The sequence below is a fragment of the Cryptomeria japonica genome, chromosome 8 (genome assembly GCF_030272615.1).
Source record: "Cryptomeria japonica chromosome 8, Sugi_1.0, whole genome shotgun sequence".
Lineage (NCBI taxonomy): Eukaryota > Viridiplantae > Streptophyta > Pinopsida > Cupressales > Cupressaceae > Cryptomeria > Cryptomeria japonica.
In genome coordinates, this window is record NC_081412.1 from 276,138,483 (window position 1) to 276,157,467 (window position 18,985).

The following is an 18,985-nucleotide window of genomic DNA, read 5'->3' on the forward strand; positions in this document are numbered from 1 at the left end:
TCAATTATGTTTTCACAATGGATTTTGTTATGATTTATCATGTTATTGCATCAACACTTGGAGGAATTATCCTAAAAACATTACATCATCAATCAAAGGTAAAATCATTTCAATTTAGCATTTCCATTCAACCATTTCATTTCAGATTTAGCCTCTACTCTACTAGGGGTAAGCTCTCTTTTTCATCATTGTTGTAGGGTTAATTCCAACTAGAGCATTTGACTTAAGCAAGCCACTATAAAACACAGCATCATTTTCCTCTCCCTTTGCTCATATGCAAGTTCAAGAACAAGTTTTAGACTTAGTTTAAAGGTATGAGAAGATAGCGTAGATAGAAACAAGAGCAATAAAACATCAAAAAGGACAAGGACTATGGGGGACTAGCATGATATTCTATCTATAATAGGGTGCCTAGTGGTATAGTCTAGGTGTTTTGACCTACAATTTGATCAAAAGGCAGTATTGAATCTCCTAAGACTAGTTTGATTCATGTACTACATGTAGACACTTGTCTGGACTAGGGTACCTATTGAATTTTGCAACACAAGCTCCTACAAGATCAAACAACAAATAAGAACACCTTCCACGAGAGAGCTACACAAAAGAATGTTATATTACTCAAAAGCAAAGAATACATAATGAGTTACAATTGTACAATGAGGTGCTTATAAAGAAAGCACGTAGCTAAATTTAGGAGAACTAAAGTGCAAGAACGAGGAGATAAATAAAGCTCAACTCTAGCTAACTAGATGCATAAAAGCTAAACTAGGTGCACAACTAAAAAATAAGCACTCCTAAGTGAACTTAAGCGAAAAAGTGAAAAAGCATAACTAGTTGTAAACAAGAAACTAATAGATAAATATGCTCTAACACCCCCCATTAAGTGAAACTTAGGGTAAGTAGATGTAATAGGTAAAAATTAGAGTTTCACCAATTAAGGTAACAAAACCACTCATTTTGCTCAATTAATTACATTGAAAGGGGGATGGACCTAATAAGTCTAGGCTTGATCTCTCTAAGGAAAAAGCTTTGAAATTATGATTAGGTTCCACTTGGGTTTAGGGTTTTATTCCCTCTTTCTAAATTGAATTGAGAAAATATTGAGATTGGGGTAAATTGGTGAATATTAAAGAGATCGAGCATAAACAATGAGCTATAGCTGTTGTACGGAGACACTGACTTGGATCTAGTCAAAAGGATATGATTTTGATCTTCTCCCAGAAGTTTGGCCTAATTTTTCAGGACCATGGTGCGATCGCCCTAGTCCTCCAAATTTCTTGCCATCAAAAGGGGAACGTTCATCTTTGCGAATTTTATCGATCCTCCCAAAGACAACTTTATACATGTTTCCTGCACACACAAAGAAGGGTGGAATTGTTGGGAATAGGGGTATGCCTAATTCAAACCCCAGTTTAGAAATTAACCTTGAATGAATAAATGCAAATACTAAAATAAATACTAGAAATATATACTTCAAATCTACAATTATTGATGATGATGCTTTATTCTTTGAATGTAATCACATATGTTGTATGAAATGGCATGAACATGACAAAACCCTAATCACACACATGCTTGCATAGGAATGATGTAATTTGCTTCATATTGGTTGAATATCCAGCCTTGAAGATCTCTGAAAATGCTTGCTAATGAATGCTTCATGGATGCAAGAATAATAAATTGCTTGTAGATGAAGATTTAGAATTTGACAAATGAAATTAGGTTGATAAAATGTCTTTATATAGGGATATCTAGGTAAATTACTAATTAGGTTGACCTCCAACAGTCATGTGGAGCCAGGGAGATCAATTCTTGCCAGGGAAATACAACACCTACCCTAATTCAAATTTGGGCCCCTTTGAGAGTGACCATGGTGTTGGGCGCCATGGTCCTTCTACATAAGGGACTGAGATAAGGCTTAGGGGGAGTGGTATCTCACCAATGGACCCACCAATGGGTGTTCATGGCCTCAGAGTTGGAGAATAGGCACAAAACAAACCTAGAAAAGTGATGAGGATAAGACACGCTTAAGTAGGGGCACAAACTTGAGGTGTAAATTTGCCTAGTGACAATTTACAACATTATGTTTAGTCCTCACTTTAATAGGAGTATGAGAATCAACCAACTATCTCTACAATGTAGCATCAACTGAAGGAGTAGAACAATTGGAAGACAACACAAGCCCCGACTGAAATGGTGTGGGGAAAGCTTGCAATCAAGCATGCCAAATCTCTGAAGCATATCAAGAGCACACTTTTGCTAATAAATGGAAACCCCCTCTGAAGACTGAGTAATCTAAAGACCAAGGAAGTAATGCAAAATACCAAGATCTGTCATGTTAAACTACTCCATTAATTCTCTTTGGACACTCTAAATCATGGGAAAAGAACTACCTTTAAGAATCAAATTATCTACATACAAGACCTAAATCAAAAGATCTCCCTCTTGGCGTTGAGTGTAAACTGTGAGATTGGAATGGCAACGTGTAAGACCAGTAGATAGTAGGAATGTTTTCATCTTCTCATACCAAGCCCTAAGGGCTTGTGTGAGACCATACAACGAACAACAAATCCTACAAACAAGTGAAGAGTCCTACACAAAACCCTATGGCTGCTCCATATAGATCTCCTCATGAAGATCACCATGCAAGAAGGCACTCTTCACATCCATCTGATAAATTGACCATCCCTGTGAATTTGCAAGAGAAAGTATCTTGGCAACATGAGAAAAACTCTCAGAATAATCAATGCCCTTAACCTGTGAAAACCCCTTAGCAATAAGATGGGCCTTTTACTTATCAATGGAACAATCTCTAGCATACTTGGTATGATACACCCACTTGCACCGCACCAACTTTCTTCCCTTAGGAAGAGGAACAAGATCCCAAGCATGGTTCCTCATCAGTAAAAAATACTCCTATGTCATAGTTTGTTCCCACTTTGGAATACCTATCATATCTAAAAACTTTTGAGGATCTACAAAAATAGTCTGGCTCACACTTGAGAGACCCCAAAACCCTATTAACGAGTGTGACGAGAATCTAAAGGATTGCCTATACAATCTCCAACTGCATCAATAGTACGGTGGGCCCACTTAGGAAGTGGTGGGATAGGTGGTGAGGGTTGAACTGGAACATCTTCCTCATCCTCAGAAGGCAAAATATCCTTAAGAAATGAAGGAGGAGTAGGATGTGATAGAGAAGCTAGTGATGGAGAGTCCATCAGAGGATAAAACTCATTAAATTGGACATCTCACCGAAATAAGACCTCTCTGGAAATAGGGTCAAACAACCTGTACGCCTTAAAATCCTCACAATAGCCAACAAAGATCAATGGTTAACTCTTCCTCTCCATGGTTTTTCTTTGTGCATTTGGAATAAATGACCAAACCGCACTCCCAAAAACTCTGAATGAAGACACATCAGGCTTGACATGGGACCAAGCCTCCTTAGGAATCATCTTTCGCAATGTCTTATGAGGCATCCAATTTTGAATGCAATTAGCACAATTCACTGCCTTAGCTTGAAAAGTTGCATCCATATCCCAAGATTGAATCATGCAATTAGCCATCTCTCGAAGTGTTCTGTTCTTCCTCTCGGCAACACCATTCTGATGAGGGGTATAAGGAATTGTAAGCCGACGAAGGATGCCATGCTTAGTACAAAAGTCTTGAAATGCCTGATTGACATACTCTCCACTATCTGTGTGTATTTGCTTGATAGAAAGACTGGACTGGTTCTCCACAAATTCCTTGTACCTCCTAAATAAATCAAATATATCATTCTTGTACTTTAGAAAGTACACCCATGTATGCCTAGAGAAGTCATCAATGAATGTGAGCACATACTTGGGCCCCCAAAAAGATGGAGTCAAGAAGGACATGAGGTCACTATGAACTAAATCCAAGGGTGCCTTAGCACTATGGGCTTTGCCCAAAGAAAAATAATCCTTATGATGCTTACCAAACACACAACCTCGACAAACACCATCAGTGCAAGAATTTGAGGTAGGCCAAACACCAAATATTGAGTGCTCATTTGCTATACATGCCTATGATTGACATGACCAAAATTTTCATGCCAAAGGCTGCTCATCGAATCTGCATGAGCTATGAAGGAAGAACCAACAAGAGATGGACTCTCAAAACCATCAAAACAATATAACTAAGATGCAGGATCAACACTCTCAGTAGCCACAATAACATCAGGATCATGGAGCTCTCTGACAATCACATCATGTGGTGTAAACTCAACTGTCTTTCCTTTCCCAAAATGACAAATCTGATTCACTAAGAGAAGGTTGTTGGACATCTCAGGAACAAGAAGCACATCTTGAAGATAGCCATCCTTAAGTTGAATATGGCTTGAACCAACAATTGAAAGTTGAGTAGAATCCCCCACTGTAATCTGTGTAGTGCTATAATCTGAAAGAGAATCAACAAGATCCTAAGAGCGTGTCATATGGTGAGAAGCACCCAAATCAATTTTAGAGTCTAAAATTAATTAAATTAATATTTAATTAATTTAGCCCGTTTCACATAATTGATCAAATTAATTGTGTTAGTCCTCTTCCTTTTAAAATTAATTAAATCAAATTTAATTAATTTTGTCATTATAGTCCTTATAATTAATTTATCAAAATTAATTATTCCTTATTCTTCTAAAATCATTTCAGCTTCCATTATTTCTTCTAAATGCTAATTAATTGACCAATCTGTTGATTCCTACAAATCACCCTTCTTAATCTGATCATCTAGCTTAAATAATCTACCCCAATCATGCTTATCATTTCTTCCAATTTTATATTCATCCACTCATTCTCTCCCCTCATGTTCGATCCTCCTAACTTTCCCACTTGCACTCCCAATCCCTCATTATCCTACCTAACCAGTCCCCCCAATCATTTGTGCTTCCTTAATCACCTTGATTATGGATGGATCAACTCTTTGCCATAAATGACTTTCCCATCCCACCTTCCAAACCTTAATTGCATCAATTATGGCTCTTCCAAGGAATTTCAAATTCCTTGAATCTCCCCATGCCCCCTCTTCCCAAGGATTTTTTAATTCCTTCATCCATTCATTCTCCCCACACATTCTATTATCTTGAAATTTTTAATTCCTCTTGGCCTCTCCTAAGTAATTTTATATGCCTTCTTCTCTTCACAAGGTACATGGAGAACTCTTTCCCATGTACTTGAGAAGTGTGGAGACAATAAATTCCTTTATGACAAATCTCTTGGATCTCCCACTTTGTCCTCTCAATCTTCTCTCAATTTCTTTCAATCCTAGCCCTTCGTTCACCTTCAATCCTGACCCTCCATTTTGGGCCCCTCCAATCTATAAATTGGAGTCTTCATTCCTCACAAATCATCCACCTTTTGAGTATTATTATGATGCTATCTTGAGCAACAAATCCATCCATCACACCCTCATTATGCTAAAATCATGCTTCATCTAAGTCAATATATACTCATCATCCAATCCAAATCCCTTTGTTGTGTAGTGGAAAGCAATCCACAATCCATCATCATAGGAGCAAATCAAGTGGAGTATTGGGTGCATTTCCACTTCTGGCTCAATCGGAGGAAGAAGAGAAGACAAGGTATAAGGTTATTTGCTTTGTTTTCAATGCTTTATTATCTTTCAGGTTTTAATCTATGCAATTAGTTTTTAAACTAGTTTTTTCCCTCTTCATTTTGGCACGCTCGGGGGGACCCCAAGTCCCTTAAATTTAACATTTTTGCAAGTTTTGTGAAGGTTTTTCACAAGTCACAGATCAACATCTTTGCTTCACCTTGACATTTGCACTCCTAGAGCGACATCTTAGCTCTGCTACATTTTCGGCTACCTATTTTTTTTGCAGGAACTGCAGATCACCATCTGCATTTGCAGATCAACATTTTCACCATGGTTTCAGCGTCTTTGCTTGGATAAATCAACATCTTCATCTCTACTATTTTTTTGTGTAGAATTCTTATTTTATCAGAATTATTTCCTAAAAAATAAAAAAAAATCATATATAGTTACAAAATACAAAAATACACATTTCTTGTTTCAACTTTATCTCTGTAAATCAATTTTTTAAATTTTTTTCATTAAATCATTGCATATCTCAGGATTTTATCTAACTATTTTTCTATAGAATGTACATCAACATCTGCGTTGACAGTTCAACATCTTTGTCCTATAGTTTTCCCGCTTCTTTCGTATTAATTTGTTTTGCCTTTCTGAGCTAACTATTTTTTTGCAGAGGTTGAATCGACGTTTGTGTAGAAGCTTCGATGTCTGCGCCTGCACTTCGACATCCCCACTATAAGTAACTTTTCCTTTCAGATTTTTGTTGACTCTAATTTGTTTTTATAGCTTTCTCACTTATTAAAGGCCAAAAATCAAACTACTAATCATTTTTTATAAGACGAGTGTCAAAGAAATCATTATTTTCAAAACTAATTGCTTGTTTGTCATAGATTAGCTCACATTTTCAATTTGGTTCTTAAAAAGAATAATTGTATTTTGTGTTTTGTGCACTTGCACATTCATACGATGGACCCACCCTTACACCAAGTATCCTCTCCCCTGGCCTTCGTGGATCTTGGGTAAAAGAGAAAAGTGATTTTTTTAATTTTTTGAGTAGAGAATAACATCTTTGAGACCTCATCACCCCATGGGAATCTTTCAAAATTTAGGCATGTTGGGGATGTTGTCTCTCCAAGCGAGTCTCAAGTGGTGTTTTTTGAGCCGCTATACAAGTACGTTGGTTACACGGTAGGAGTGTTGAGTGAATTCAGCTATGTGAAGACCTTATTTGCACCAATAAGATTAGTTAGAGTCTCAAGTGGCTTTCTTCATGGATTCATTGTGGACTGGGATCCCTCAAAAATTACTAGACACCTTGTTGTAGTGGCTCAAATCCTATTTGCTTTTTGGTACAGGAGGTTGGACCTCCAAAGCCAGCCCACATCATACTATTTGAAGTAGAGATAAATAGACTCCCTCAATTCATAAGATTTTTGGATCTTTGAGGTATGAGATTCTGGTATGCTCAAAAAGTGAGTGTCGTGGTGGGGGAGCTAGCGCTACTAGATCTCTATCCATTTGCTTCATTTAAGTATTTGAAGAAATCCAAGAGGGGATTCAACAAGTAGAATCCACTTTCCAGCCTAGGTTTTATGTGTTTGTGTGTCTTCTTGTAGCGTCCTAAAATTGCGACACTTGCAATTTCGACTGCATTTCGGTCTTCACGATGGCGACGCAACACGCAACCTGAATGGAGACCCCGAAACTTGATTATGACACTAAAAACTGCATTTTCTTGCACCCTGGCCTGAACCTCCTTTGCACCCTGCTGTCCCGGGAGGTGGGACCAGAGCGCCCAGCGCCCTGGTCCTTTAGGACCAGGGCGCCCAGCGCCCTGGTCCCTGGGCCTATTTTGGGCCCGGTCTCCTATGGGGTCTCGGGTCTTTTTGTTTGCAAATTGGAAATTATTGTTTCCTGGTCGGCCTAAGGTCGGGAAAATCAGTCTTGTAACCCTAATTGGCAAGTATATAAACTACATTTTCCTCTCTCATTTGGATATATACATACATGATGGAAAAAGCGTGGAAACTATACTCAAGCATTCAAGCATTCAAGCATTCCTTCAAGCAATTGATCATTCTAAGTCTCCATTCAAGGCTAAGTGTTGCATTCAAGACAAGGATTCAACCATTGAAGAGGATATCACTTACAACACATTACATGCTACAACATACAACATACAACAAACAACAACATCTATACCTTCGCACATAAGGATACAAACATCCTTACAACAAGGTACTAGTACTTGTTTTACATTACATTTACAGCATTTCTCATTTCTTGGTTAATTCCAAAACCGGGGTTTGACCTAAAGGCAAACCCCTAATCCCTAACCCCCCAATCGTCTTCGCTTTTCTGTGTGTAGGTTGCAGGTATGCGGCTGAAATTGAAGATCTGGAATCCTTGTGCAGAGACGAACAGATCCCCCTTCGTTTCGCGGATTTTTCAGAGGATCGTGTGCACGCCGGGCGCCATCGTCCCGGCAACTTTTGCTCAAATTTGCAGGACAGCACCGTATCGACATTTTACTGCTAATTCCAGGTCCGCAGCTTCATCCTATATCCCTATCTCAGTTTATAAGCGAATCTTTGTCACTTTCTATACATTCCTAGCTTAATTCTTCTATCAACATTCTTTACAAAAGAGGGTAGCCTTGCTTTCTTAACCCTTGAAACGCATTTAGCATCCAATCTTGCATTGTGTGGGATTGGATCTTGTGGGTTTCAACCCCTCTTTTGAATGTAAAGTCCCTCCTAAGTGAAAACCATCAACCCTAGAGTGACTCTCCCTTCTCTCTCCTTGGAGTTGGAAGAGGGGAGAGCAACTAGGGTTCGATCACGATTTTCCGCTTTACACTTCTATTGTGCAAACCAACAAATTTTGTAAAATCAAGATAATCTAGGCCCTCACTTTCACGCTTGTTTCAAGCATCACTTGGCCAACATGCATTCTTTTCTTGATATCTCTTGCCAAGTCAGACAAGTCCAAAAAAAATCAAATTTGATCAAAATCCATCAATTTTCACTTTGTCGCTATCAAACCTGAGTTTTGATGTCTTCACCTTAATTTCACCATCTCCACCTTTGTTTCGTCGTCTATGCTTCACTACAAATCATCGTCGCCGCCTAAATTTCACCGTCTTCACCTATGTTTCAACGTCTCCACTTGGACTAAACTCCCATTCAATTTTCATCCATGCAATATAAACCAAAGTATCTCAAGAAATTAATCTATCATCGTGTCAAGAAGAAGAAGCCAAATCCCAAAGAAATCTTAGAGCGTCAAAGCTATCTGTACAAACATCATGAACTCATATTAAAGCATCGAATATTCCTTCGCAAGTATCACAATTTTGTCCATGTTTTTACCAATGAGTTTGCACTAGAACCTCTAAGAATAATAGCCTAAAATCAAAGCTTAGGCTTGTCTCAACATATCAATGAAAATCGGTGTATCCCATTGTCTCATCTCCTTGGTCCAATGATCACCTACCCATAATTTGTCACTTGTCACCTCTTTCCACTAACAACTCTCTTCCCAACCCTCATTCATCCATCATCATTTTCATTTCACCCTTGAGGACTTAGCACATCAACTTGATCAACATCCTAATCCAAATAAATCAATCAATCATCAATCTCCCAATCCAAGGTCAACACTTTGCAAAGTCTGAGTTAGGCCTTTATCATTTGTCAATCCCCAATTAGCCTTGTGCTTTATGGCCTGCATCATTGACCCTTATACATCACTTGGGTCCTAATCCAAGGACTATGGTGTCACATTGATTCAAATCAATCATGTCCTAATCCAAGGACCAATCCTCAAATTGAATCCAATTCAAAATCAATCCCAAATTCAATCTGAATTTTCTAAGTCATTATTGTCTAGTATGATCTCATCACCTTTCTTAACCAAGTCGCATTCATCCAATTCTAACTTACTCCCCCATTCTTTTCATTTTGAGGTTACCCATGCATGATCTTGACTTGCTCTCGGGAAGCAAAGATGGAAACTCAAAGTAGTGAGTTACCTAATCCTAATCTCTATATCGATCATGATGCCCACCTAGACATAGAATATGTTGACTAACTCAAACACTCTCCACGGTTTAAAACCTTTGTGGAAGATCCACACAACCAGGAAATGTTAGAAAAGTTTGACAAAGTTGATCTGAGTGGGTTCCTAGTTGAACTTTCAACAATGCCTACACATATCCCAAGGTCCAACTCAGGTTAATATATCCCTAATGTTCAAAATCAATCACGTGACCTTAGTAGGGAAATTGAGGATGTGAAGGATCTTATTAAGAACCACAAGGACAAAACTCATAAGAAATCATACACCTTTGAAGAAATTTGTCCATGTTCTTGTGACCCCTCCATATTAGTGGCTCCATACCCCCTGGTTTTGAAATGCCTAAATTCAACAAGTACAAAGGCAAAGGTGACCCTAGAGAACATGTGCGAGAATTCTATATAGTCTGTCAAGAGATCGCCTATAGTGATGTCTACCTGTGGCAACTCTTTCCCAAGAGTATTAGTGATCTTTCCCTTGCTTGGTTCTTGGCCCTACCTCATGGCTTGATCAAGTCATTCCCTAATCTGGTAGAGAAGTTTGTGTCCCATTATGAATACAACACTGAGAATGATGCCTCTATGATAGACCTATGCAACACAAATCAAAGGAGTGGAAAGACCTTCACCAATTTTTTGCAAAGATGGTGACATCTTATTAGGAAATTCCCATGCGATATACCTGAATCCTATCAGATTGAGTTGTTTCAATACAACCTTGTCCCTGAGATGTCTTATCTTCTAAGTTGTTAGTGTCTTGAAACCTTTGAGAAAGTGACTAAGAAAGGCTTGGCATTAGAAAGAGTTCTCCTAGAGCAAGGTGTCCTAAAGCCTTATCAGAAAGATTCCCAAGGATCTTCCTTGTCAAATGACAAGCCTAGGTTTTGGTCCAAGAACAAGAATGTTGTCAATGATGGAGTCATTAATGCCAAGCGTGTCCAAATTGTGACTATTCTGACCAACCCTGCCACCACCAATAATCAACCCAACATCCAATTTGATTCGTAAAACTGATCTAAATCCTGCAACAACATCTCCATTCCTGGTCAATCCTCTCGTCCCAACAACCAACCCTAATGCAAGTATACTCCACTTGTTGAACCTATTGAGGTCATATTCCAAAAGTTTGTCAAAGCTGGCATTGTTGTCTTCTCAATGACTCATCCATATGAGGCTAATCAACCAAAACCTAGATGGTACAATGAGAACGAATATTGTGAATACCATCATGTTCAGGGCCATGATACATGAAAGTGTATGAAACTTAAGAATTATATCCACGACCTTATTGACAAGGGTGATGTTGAGGTTGCGATTTCCAGGCCTAGTAATTCCAATGACAAGCTATAAATATATTAGGACCCCTTTCCCAAGCATGGTAAGGATAAAAGCTCATCATGTTGTGAGGTCCACGATGATTATACTAATAACACCACTGGATTTGACTCATTGGTAGGCCGCATGGAACATGCCAATACTTATGTTAATACAATTACTATCCAAGGGGTTGACCCCACGTCAACACCTCAGCAACCAAGGGTTACCATTTAGGGAGCCCCGTCTCCTCAGCAATCCAATAGACCCAATCAACCCAAGATAGTTATCTAGGGTGTTTCACCCTCCAAGTCATCTCCTCAGAATGATTGCAATGTCACCACCCACTGAGGGAGAGTAACTATCCAAGGAGATCCTCCTCCTCCACAAGCTTCCATATCATCCACCAACCACTATGATATCCTTGACCATATCAACAAGATGCCTACACAGATCTCCATCCTTGAGCTCCTCAAGACCTTGCCCATCCATAAAGAGACCATTGAACATGCCCTCCTAGAATCCTATGTTTTGTACAACACCAACGCTGCCCAATTCCAGGCTTTCATAGGCAATCTCGCTACCCAACACCATCTGGTATTTACCTCTAAAGATGCCCCCTCCACTGAACCTTCACATAATAAACCCCTTCATATTGAAGTCGTTGTACATAAACATAAAAAAAGAGTCCTTATAGATGACGGATTTGGAATAAAGCCTTGTACATATAAATTCATCAAACAACTAGGTATCTATGAAGAATTGGTTGTTACATCTAGAAAAACCACAATAAAAGCATATGACGATGCAAAAAAAGTTTCAAAAAGTACAATCACATTACCTCTTCAAGTGGGCCCTGCAATGGTGGAAACTACTTGTCGAGTTCTATACCATTATCTCTCCTATAATATCCTCCTTGGTTGTCGATGGATCCATTCCATCCAAGCCATTATATCCACTTACCATCGATGCCTCAAGTTCCCTTTCAATGGTAGAGAAATCACCATCTCAGGTGATCCACAACCTTTCCAGTTCTACAAACTCCTTGAAGGAAAACATCCCTACCATTGTCCACTCAACACACTTGCTCCACAACCACCATCTGATGTCGCATCCACCTCCACCCAACTTGAGATCAAGGTCAAGATAGTTGACAATGGCCATGGAGAATATACCCCCTCAAAATCTTCTTTACTTGGGACATCTCCCTCCCTCTCCAAAATCGTATGGTGGACCCAAGAAAATTGAGATTCAAAAGAAACCTACCATGTAGTGTAAAAAGACCACCTTCCAATAGTGGGGTCCACTGGATGAAGAGAATCTTGAAACTCATGTCACCTCATCACTCTATAGAGAGGAAAATGAAGCACTAACAAACATTCCTAAAGAAATGTATCCCAAGGCATCAGTTATAGTAGACAAGGTGAGTTATAAAGAACATGGTCTTGGACCTAATGAAGAAGGAAGAAAAACACCCATCTTGCTAGACTCATACAAATACAACAGGGGCTTGGGTTACTCTCCAATGCCTAAGGTCACCATTGCTGGTGCTTCGACACACCCTCCCTCTGACATTGAAGACTTTGATGAAGAGGAATTCCACAAAGTGTTTTTCGAATACCTTGATGACCTTTTCGATAATTCCTACTTTAACACCATCACCCCTATTACTCCTTCTACCCCATCAGACCTACAACTTGTATACCCATATTTCATTAACTGGGACCAATAAGGGTCACTAGCTCTCGACGTATGTGCTAGTGATCATGCCCTCTTAGCACTACTAAACATGCAAGACCTTGAAAATCACACAACTCTAAATGGAATCCAACTCAACAAGGAGGCATACTTTGGTAGTCAAGTCAACTCCCTTAGTCACAAAAGTGAAAACAAAAAGAAAAATCAAAAGTCGCCTGGTGAAAACCTCTCAGAGGTGCCTTTGGACACAAAAAAAAGTAAAAACAAAGGATGCATCTTCTAGTGAAAAACTAGATCAGGTACTAGAAGGTGAGGGACTTGACCTACCTACCATGTTTCCCTCACTGCCAAAAATATCATCACTCATTGAAGAGACTGATACCATCAACATGGGTACCGAAGATAATCCAAATATTGTGCTTGTTGCTAAGACCTTCACAGAACAGGAAAAGCATAACACTATAAACTTCTTCAAGGAGATGCAATTGACTTTGATTGATCTTACGCTGACATGCTAGGCTTGGATCCAGAATTGGTAGTGCATAACCTTGCTATCCAACCAAATGCAAAACCAGTAAAATATAAACTTTGCAAGATACACCCTTAGATTGTCTTGTCAAAGCAAAATTGCAAAAGATGCTCAATGTTGGCTTAATCAGACCCATTGATCTTGAGTGGGTCTATTGTACCTATTGGCAAGCCTAATGGGACATACGCATTTGTAGAGACTTCAGGGATCCCAACAAGGCGTGTCTTAAGGATGACTTTCCCCTACCAAACATTGACACAATTGTTGACCTTACAACTGGGCACGAGATACTTTCTTTGATGGATGACTTCTTTGGCTACAACCAAAAAAAATTTGTAGAAGAAGATCAACATAAAACAACTTTTACCACTCCATGGGGAACATTCTATTATCAGTTCATGCACTGTGGTTTAAAGAATGCAAGTGTCACCTATTAAAGAGCGATGAAGACCATTTTTCATGACCTCCTCCATGACATCACAAAAGACTGTGTGATGATCTCCTAGGAAAATAAAAGACATGTGAATAACACATCTTGGTCTTGAGAAGAATCTTTGAAACACTGGAGAAGTAAAAGTTAAGACTCAACCCTAAGAAATGTGTCTTCGGAGTCAAATTTGGAAAACTACTGGGATTCATCATGTCACACAAAGGAATAGAAGTAGATCCAACAAAGGTCAAAGAAATGATGAAAATGCCTTCTCTTAGGATGCTCAAGCAGCTTCGCAGCCTACACAACAAGCTTTAGTCCATCTGTCGGTTTATAACGTAGCTTGCAAATAAATGACATCCATTTTCCCATCTCCTACACAAGGACACCAAGTTTTAGTGGGATTGCTTGTGCCAAAAAGCCTTTCATAAACTTAAAGAATATTTGGCATCCCCTCTAGTATTAATGCCTCTTATCCTTGGTCAACCATGACTTTTGTACATATGAGCTACTTCAATGGCCCTGGGGGCATTACTTGCACAAACTGACGATTAGGGTAAGGAATGTGCAACCTACTACAATTGCACATTAGTGGGTTATGAGCTTAATTACACTCTGATAGAGCTAGCACACCTTGTAGTGGTCTTTAGTACTCAGAAGCTTCACCACTACATGCTCAACCATAAGACAAATATCCTTGTGAAGATTGATCCCCTCAAGTACTTGTTATCAAGGGTTTCCCTCACAAGATGCATTGCTAAATGGATTATGCTATTGAGCGAGTTCGACATTGAGTATGTAGATTGGAAAGAAATAAAAGGAAAAGTGATATGGATCAACTGGTCGATGCCACCCTCCAAGGAGATCATCCCTTCATTGCATAATTTCCAGATGATTCCATCATGACACTTACATAGTCCACTAAATGGTAGCTATACTTTGATGGATCTTGCATGCAACATGGATTGAGGGAAAAAATTCTATTGATCAGCCCTCAAGATGACTATATGCCCAAGTCCTACAAGATAGCCTTTGCATGCACAGACAACATCGCAGAGTATGAAGGTCTCATTATTGGACTCCACCTGGCTATTTAATGGGAGATTACTGTCCTGCAAGTCTATGGAGATTCCCAACTTGTCATTAAGCAAGTAAATGATGAGTACCAAACCAAAGATGACAAGATGCTTCCTTGTTTTCATATGGTAGAAACCTTCAAACAACATTTCTCTAGCATTCAGTTTGAGAAGATTCCTAGGACCAACAACAAAGTTGCAGATGCTATGGCTACTATCGGTTCCCTCTTGCAAGTGTTGAAAAATAGTCAGAAGTGTGAATTCGTGGTCAAGCATCTTCTTATCTTAGCATACGATGTCCCTGAGTCTGACATGGTCTATCCATGTTGGTCCTGATTCCCCCTAGTATTAAGAAACCTATGCTTATCTTTACAATAATATCATTCCCCCTCACCTAACTAAAATCCAACAAAACACTTTCATCCACTGATCTGCTCGTTACACAATCCTTGGTGATACCCTCTTTCGAAGGCACTTTGATGGAACCCTCCTAAGGTGTTTAGATAAAGAGGGGGTTGAACAAGCACTGCATGAGGTACATGAAGTGACGAAGGTATTTGTGGGGCACACTCAAGTAAATTCACTCTAGCCAAGAAGCTCTTGTGCACTAGATACTATTGGTCCACAATGGAATAGGATGTATATCATGATAAACTTGTAAGGCACCGAGAGGGGTGGTGAATCAGTGCAAGCAAAAACAATATAAATCTGATCACCACTTTAATCAACTTGAAGCTTATCAAACTTGCAAGGAAAATAAACACATAAGCTAACACCCAATAACATATGCACCACATAACACAATGTTTTTTACGTGGAAACCCAAATGGGAAAAACCATGGTGGGAATTGGTACCCACAAGATCAACTATCTGCAAAATAGGGATTTGATCAATTAAGGTCTTACAACTGCTTTGTTAGGAGCACACCCGGTTAAGAGTGTCTTAGCCTGGTTAAGAGCTATTACAATAAGGTCTGTTAGGACCAGCTCTATTAGGAGCTACCCAACTATGGGATTTCAAAACACAAGCTAATGTGTCACCTAGTTGGAGGATTTAAACCTTTGGACTTGTGAGGATCCTACTGCACCCTGTTAGGAGTGACCTTGTTGGAGGATTTTATCTTCCTGCAACTATTAGGGAACAACAAGTTTAATTGATATGCATATAGCACCTTTGTACCTGATTAGATCTGCTTCAGTTTTGCTTCTCACTGACTAATCATCAATACAGAGCTTCCCCTTTCACCGCACAATCAAATTCACACTATAGATCTCATGTTTGATACATCATCACACAATATACTCCTTTTTATAAACAACTCTGCTAAGTCAGCTAAGAACCCTTGGAACAATTTCCTAGGTTCATTAAATCTAGTCAATCTTTCTCCACGCTTTCCTTATGTCAGTGAAACATAACACAACACAAAAATATAACAAAAAGACTACCGGTTTACCGATCCAAGTAATTTTGCTCTACTGATTATGTGTTCTTCATGACTGAATGCTCAGTACATCATAATTTGTTCATTCCATCAAATCTATTGATACGGTTCCGGTCATAGACTCCTGCCAATGTCATGAACATACATTTCAAACCATAACATCTAACTCATCATCGATCTTCCATACCGGTCGCTTGATCATAGCACTGTCCCTATTTACCAGTTCACTATTTAACTGCTTCCTCTACCGGTTAGGCTTTATCGGTTGGACTAAATGACTTAGGTGACTAACAAAACATGGTTGTCATCAATGAAAACACAATACAAGTCATTAATCAACCTATTACATCAATAACATCATCATCAAGCCAACAATCTCCCCCTTTGCCATTAATAAAGTATGTAACTCCTGCAATGAAGTTGTCCTTTTTACCTGTTTAGCTTCATAAACCTTAAGTTTTTAATGTAGTGCAACAACTGATCTACCAAAATTGATTCACTCAAAACTTTAAGCTCTTTTTGAGCTTCCAACTTCTTCTTCTCAAGATCATCACAAAATAGTGAAAGTTTGAAATTGTGGAAAGGATTTTACCTATGATTTGTAGTGCTTTTTCATTAGGTCCATATTGATAGTAAGACCTACCCTATCTTTGTCAATTGCCTTCATCAACTGTTCAATTCTTCTTTTCTCATACTCCTTTTCCACATTCTTAATTGCAGCTTCCTCCGAGCTTTTCATGTGATCTCCTGCTATTGTCACCCATTGCTCCAGTTTGTCAGTAGGATTAGGAAGACTATCTATATCAGTCTCCAGTAATATACTAGATTAAATATCAAAAATAACCTGAATTGTTTGTGCTTCTTTTCTCCGAGCCTTCATTATTTTCTTTTGTGCCTTAGATTGCATGGCAGATGCAATCTCCATCAGCAGAGTTGGACTTAGCATGTCCATGTTTATTGGTCCTTATATGCTTACAGTGTCATCTTCCTCATCATCATCAACAACTTTCTTAGATGTAAGTGACCAGGGAGTCACCCTTTGTTTATGTTCTTCCTCTTGCTTTTCTTCTTCATTCTTCTCTGGTGACTTCTTTTCTACATTCTCCTTTGTTTTTGTTGAGACATGGACTAGTTGGGACTCAAACCTAGGACCTTCCAATGCTACTGGAGTGCTCTACCACTGAGCTACTAGCCCCTCTTGGACCAGTCCATCGTTAGTCCGAGTGTGGCTTATTTCCAACATCAACACTCCCCCTTAAGCCACACCTCTCGTGTGCTTGGGGGACCTAGCTTTGATACCATGTTGAGACATGGACCAACTGGGACTCGAACCTAGGACCTTCCAACACTGGTGGAGTGCTCTACCACTGAGCTATTGGCCCCTCTTGGACTATTCCATCATCGGTCCGGGTGTGGCTTATTTCCAAGAGCAACAGTTTTCTCTTCAGCTTTCTCCTCTTCCTTCTCCTTGTCCTTCACCAATGGTGCAGTGGTTTGCACATCTTCTATTTGTGTGATTACTGGTGGCTCTTGTGCTTCTGTTGACTCAATGGTTTGAGCATTATCTGTTTGGTCATTCACCGATTGCTCTGTCATTTCTTCATCTTTCTTCTCTGCTTTTGTTTTCTCTTCACCTGTACCAGTTGAAGTAGATCCCGGTAACACAGTCTCTTCATCAGGGATAATGATTGGATCTTCCTTATTGCTTGTATCAAAGACAATCTCATCTAGTATAATGTCATTAATGTTCAAATTTTCAGGGAAATCTTCTCCCTTTAATCTCTCTAGTTCCTCTTCTTCTTCGAGAACAAGGCCCAAAAACTTTAAAATTTGCCCAGACTCAGCATGTACCAGCTGAGATTCACCAACTAATAATCTTGTCAACCTTTTCTTTGTCAGTAATAATGGTCTTGTCTTCAAAATAATTTATTGAATGTCCTCCCTAGAGGTTTCCGATTATAGATGCATCAATACAAATTCAAATAATTCTTTGTCTTGCTTTATAGCAATTTTCCATCTTGCCTCCAATTTATCATACAAAGAATCAAGTATCAAACCTTGCAACTCAATCAATGCTTTGTTGTACTTGTTCATAAACCAAACAACAATATCTTCAATTTGCGTTTTCTCATCTTCACTAGAAATGATATAACGTCTCTTTACATCAGTCAAAATACCATACTTTCTTATTTTCTCCAAAATCCTTTCAAGTATAGTGAGTTTACTTACCGGTTGTTTCACATATTTAACAGATTTCACAGTAGGAGATCCAACCACTTTGGATTTCTTCCCACTATCTCTTAATTATTTCTTCTCACCTTCAGAATCTATATCTTCTTCCTCAACAGTTTCAAGTGTCCTTTGTGCTTGTTGTTTCTTCCTTTTCCTATATACTTCTTTCACCTTGGTGCTTCAGGCTTAGCTTCCTTCGGTTTTCTTCTAATATGGATCTTAGGAGTAGGAGGGGGCTTCTCCTTCACCATTGTACTCCTTGTTTGTCTACCCGTGCTGGTATCGGTTGGGGCACTAGAGGATTCTGCCTTCCCTGCTTCAAACTTAGCTCTAGCCTCTACAATTGCCTCTTTTGTAAATCCTTGTTCAACTGCAAATTGTTCCACCTCTTTTCTTACCTTCTTTGCAATAACCATTTTGGTAAGCTCAGAATGTACCTCAATATATTTTTCTTTAAAGGTTCCAAACTTGGTTGCATTAGGATCTACTGGTGTAGATAGAAGATGATCAACATAGGCAATCAAAAGATCACCTTCTACTTCATAACCCATCGGCATCACCCATGATGTCTAAGGGTTTTCTTCCTCCATCTAACATGTGTCAATATCCAC

At 39.0% G+C, this 18,985-nt stretch overlaps 1 non-coding gene across 1 annotated transcript; it reads right to left on the reverse strand.

Annotated features, from left to right (window-relative positions):
• Positions 1-17,453: 17,453 nt before the first annotated feature.
• TRNAT-AGU (transfer RNA threonine (anticodon AGU)) lies at positions 17,454-17,524 on the reverse strand. Its single transcript has one exon. It is a non-coding gene; the product is annotated as a tRNA-Thr (tRNA).
• Positions 17,525-18,985: the final 1,461 nt, after the last annotated feature.